The following is a 5,226-nucleotide window of genomic DNA, read 5'->3' as shown; positions in this document are numbered from 1 at the left end:
TCTAACTTTTCTGGTTCCCTGGAGATGGTGTCTCATGGACTTTTCTGCCTGGGTTGGCTTCAAACTTCAGTCCTCTAGATGTTGGCCTCCTGAACAGCTAGAATTACAGGTGTAAGCCACCTGCTCCCATCATTAAAGTCTCTTAGTTAAAGAATTAAAGACTATGTACAAACCAACTTTCACCTTTGGTTATAGCCTATTCAATTTAGCAAATGTTTTCTATAAATAAAATTGTATTATACATGTTGTATTCACAAATAACTAATGTCTCTAGGATAATAAACTAAAGGTATGCAGAACATTGAGAGGAGATAGAAAACAATGTCTGCAAGTACAGTTCAGAGTCCTCACTTCTTACTAGGTGACAAATTAGATGCAATGAAGCAAGGAAGAATCTTATTTCCAGTCTTAAGTCTTAGATTGATACTTTACTTGAGAAAGAATCAGGATAATGTGTTTAGCTTGACCTAAACATAATGACCATGGCCAAAATAAGTAAAAACTTTCATAAGATTTATAAATTTAGGGCAATTTAACAGTCTCTGTATTCATTTCATAAAGTCTCATTAGCCAATTTATTTTTTTGCCTAGACTTTAAAGGTTTTTTTTCTTTCCATTTTGTGGCTAATGTCTTCCTATTATCAAGACTGTACATGCCCTTAACATCCACCCATTCCCTGTCACATTGTTGTTTTGAGGGTTGAGGTCTGAGTGACAAGTACATTGATACAACTGAATCATCCTTCTGCAGGCATGTCTTTGTTATCAGATTGGTTTTCAAGTCGATTCATACATTTTAAAAGTACATCCGTTGAACGAGATTAGTCTTTGCATGGTACGACATTCGGGCGAGTAAGAGGTGATAGAATTTTTTACTTTAGACATGTGAGCCAAAGTAGATAGTAAGCTGACATATGGCTAAGCAGTTCTTTTCTACCTGGTTATCAGATTAAGCCACCAGAGTGAGGCTTGAAAGAACATTTATCATGAAAGTTTATTGGATCAGAGCCAGGTTTCCACCCTCCTACTATGCCAGGATTTTCTAGCAACTATGCCAAGTTATGTCTTGCCTTAGTGGAAAGAGGATTCAGAAAAAAATGACAAACTGAGAGGTAAAAAATAAAAAGCCAATAGAAATGGACATTTTATTGGATTTCTATGAGGAACCTAAAAAGTATCCCAAAGAAGATCATATAAAAAACCAGTAAAGTTAGAAACATGCATTCCATCAGTCCAACTTTAGCAAAGATTCTTTATTACTGTATAAAATAATTATAGTCCCTAATCATTATATATGTCGGAAGTGCATATTAGCAACAGAGTAAATATCCATATTGTTATTAGTGAGGAAAATATGAACAATTACATTTTAAAGAAAAAAATTTTTGAGAAATGTGAAGAGTTGTGAGGCCCTTTAAAATTACAAGAATTATTTGGGTGCTGGTGGCTCACGCCTGTAATCCTAGCTACTCAGGAGGTTGAGATCTGAGGATCCCAGTTCAAAGCCAGCCCAGGGAGAAAAGTCTATGAGACTCTTATCTTCAATAAACCACTAGAAAACCGGAAGTGGTGCTGTGGCTCAAGTGGTAGAGCGCTTGCCTTGAGCTGAAGAGCTGAGGGAGAGTGCCCAGGCCCAGAGTTCAAGCCCCATAACTGACCAGAAAAAAAATTACAAGAATTACATTATTCCACCATATAGCTGTACAAACAGTTCTAGACATGTCTTATGAATAAAGTAAGACTTTCCTCATTTGAAACACAGAGGATTTAGGTAGGAAGAATGAATTTGTCTAGGCTATGGGGATATTAGCACACCTTTGTTTCTTTGAGATTGTGGTAACCTTTCATGAACGAAAATGTCTAAAGTGCCCTGATTTTCCTTCTGGGTCAGAAACAAACTCTTTTTGTTTGATGGAGAAGACCATTCCATTATAACAGAACATATACTTTTGGAAGGTTCTCTTCTTCGCTTTAAGCAAGTCCTCACATTCTATTTCCCCTCAACTTGGCTACCTTTTTTTCTCCCCTACATATCTCACATATCTCATTGGCATAAGCTATAAACAACAACAAATAGAAATATGTTTATCTTCTCTCACCTAACTTGTTGCATCCAGATCACTAGTTTAATATAAAGGTAGATATCTTTAGTATGCACCCCCCCCACCCCAGGTGCTTGGGATGAATAACCTTATTGGCAAGTGGCTTACTACTGAACTACACTCCCATACTTTAATGATCATTAACCACACTAGGGTGTGTGGGGGCGGGGGGAGGGTCATACCAACTTTCTGAATAGTTTTTTTTTCCTTTTCCAGTTATTTTTTCATGTCCCTATTTCATTTTGGAGTAAAGCCTAACCCTCTTCTTGAAGGTCCCAAATTCTTTATTATGCCTGATTAAATCTCTTTACTGATTTCCTGTTCTTTCCTGTTTAACCTTTTTGTAGATGCCTATTTAACTAAGGTTGAGCTTTCTTCTTCTATTTTATGCTTACAACGTTTCCTTGCCTTTGCTTGCTATTTAATTAAAGATATAATCAAATACTAGCTAGTATTGCAGGAGTTCTTAAAAGCACAGTAAATCCAATCTCTCTTCAAATGAAAAATTATCCTTAAATTTCTCTTATGTTTTCCATAATGGGAAAAAAGCATTCTCTCTGATTACTCTCCATTCCATTGGTGGAAAGCTTTCTGTACATCACCTCATATTTGATGGAAACTTTTCCTTACAAAGCCTACTTAACTGGAATAACACAAAAAAGTCCTTTCATAACTTATAGGACATGTCTTGTTTCCTTGTGGTCTTCTCTTCCTAGGGTAATTAGTGTCGACATATTCAATTGTTCTTTTTCTATAACATGATACTCATCTTATCTTGGTCCCTAAATTTCAGTGTTAATGTTTCTGTGTATAATTACCTGTTTCCTGAGGCTTTCTGCCTTAGTCTATCTGGGCTGTTATAACAAAAATACCACAGACTGATCGGCTTAAACAATAAGCATTTATTCTCTACTGTTCTTGAGTCTGAGAGAGTCTAAGATTAAGGTGCCAGAAGAATTTAGTGTCTGGTGAGAACCCACTTCCTGGATTATAGAGAACCATCTTTTCCCTAAAATAGCAGAAAGAAAACTCCATGAATTACTTACCTTAGTCTCTATGTCCTAATATCATTACATTGAGGATTAAGATTTCAACACATGACTTCAGGTAGGACCAAAATGCTAATGTTTAACATTGATTTTTTGGGAAGACCCCCCGCTAAGGTTAACCTAATGTTAATGTATAACATTTCCCTTCAAGAGATTGCAAGTAAATATTTTATTTGAATGTTAACATTTATTTGATAATTTTACATAATTTTTGAATTTTTCAAAATTTCCGAGCTTCTTACATGTTACTTATAAAATATGCTTTCTCCTCTGTGTGTGTGTGTGTGAGCTCTAGTATTGGCACAAAACAAACAACAATAATTTCATATTTCAGGCATAGCAAAACACTGTATATGTTGCAATATGTATGTGCTAGTCAGCTTTCCATTCCTGTGACAAAGTGATTTAGAAATAAGCTTATAGGAAGAAAGGCTTTTTGTGGACCAAGATTTCGGAGCTTTCAATTTCATGTTGGCTAGAACTTTGATGATCTAATCACCTCTCAACACTGCTGTGTGATAAGCCTTTAGGATATAAGCCTTTGGGGAAATACCATATGCAAACCACAACGATGAACTTTCCATGTTTACACTGATAGATCAGAGATGCTAGTACTGCTATGATTCAAAATTCATGGATATATTAAACTGGGAAGAAACTTAGAACTCACCTTGGTTCACCATGACTACTGATTACTAACTTGGAAAAATACTAGAGTTCTTAAATTATACTAAAAATTATAGGAAGGGATTTTTCCTTTGCTCTAAATTGTTTCTTAAAAGGAGGCCAAAGAGGACAAGTCTTTCCAACCGTATCTTCATTATGAAGAGTTTTCAGCCACTGCTCATCCTGGTAAATGAAGCATTATTCTTAGGTACCATGAAATATATGCCGAATACTGGAAATTTACTAGAATTCAGTAAGTTCACAGTACTGTAGATTCTTTCTAAACTCCTAATAAACCTATAACTCTAGACTATCTATCCTAAGATATGGAAAGAATTTTTTCCCCTGAAAATCTACAAGCCCTACCTCCACCCCAAAAGGTGACTTTTTCTTAGAAAAATGAGCACCTTATAAGGTAAAAATGTCTATTTAAGGGGTTTAGAATCTATGAAGCCAATACTCTTGAGTTTTGGATGAGAAGAGAAGAGTGGATATGTAAAGTTAGTCTATGTTTGGCACTTCTTGTTGGTCTTGTTAATCAAGTTGTGATTTAAAGAATATTAATGGACAATATCACTTTCCTCGAGCATTTTATTGTTTTCTTTTATGAGATAAAGCAATACTGAATTTTTATATTAAAACAGGTATACTGGCATGTTCTGAGTATAGGAACAAAATTATCTCAGCTTTACCCAGTCTAAAACACTTGGAAAAGGGCAATTGATTTTTTAGTATTTTACTGAAAGTTTGAAAACATTTTTTTTCTTGGAGAATGTTATGTTTATTATTTTATTAGTACTATGTAGTGGCATGATTAGTTGACTGCTGCTTGATTTCTGCCCTACTTCTCAATCAAAAATTTATTTGCAATATCTAGTATATGTATGAATCAAGCGGAAAAGGTCAGATAATGTGATGTCAGGAAAATGAACCCTTAGACAGGTATTTTAATGTTTTTTCTTTCATGCATGTGTTTCTAACGCATTTATAAGACTATCTCTTTGTTGCTTTGTATGTCCCTCCCCCACAGTATAACCCCTGCTTTCACCATATTTGATGTCAGTATAACTTGTGGAGGAGAGGGGGAAAAAACAGTTGTTTAAGGATAAAGGTGGACCTGATGCAACAACGAGAAGTATAAGTTGTCATGTCCAAAACGAGCTTTACAACGTCGGTTGGGGCAGGGGGGTGGGGGGGGGGAAGGGGAGGGAGGAGAAGGGTTGGGATTGGGGGGGAGGGGGGAGGCTGGGAAGGGATGTGAAGGGTAAACCAAAGGAGGAGGCTGCAATGCTTGGTAAGAAATGTACGCATTATCCTGCCCATGCAATTGTAACCCCTCTGTACAGTATGTTCACAAATAAAAAATAAATTAATTAATTAAAAAAATTTAAAAATAACTTAAGGAACAA

Source organism: Dipodomys ordii, unplaced genomic scaffold (genome assembly GCF_000151885.1).
Source record: "Dipodomys ordii isolate 6190 unplaced genomic scaffold, Dord_2.0 Scaffold97, whole genome shotgun sequence".
Classification (NCBI taxonomy): domain Eukaryota; kingdom Metazoa; phylum Chordata; class Mammalia; order Rodentia; family Heteromyidae; genus Dipodomys; species Dipodomys ordii.
Note: the sequence above shows the minus strand (reverse complement) of the source record.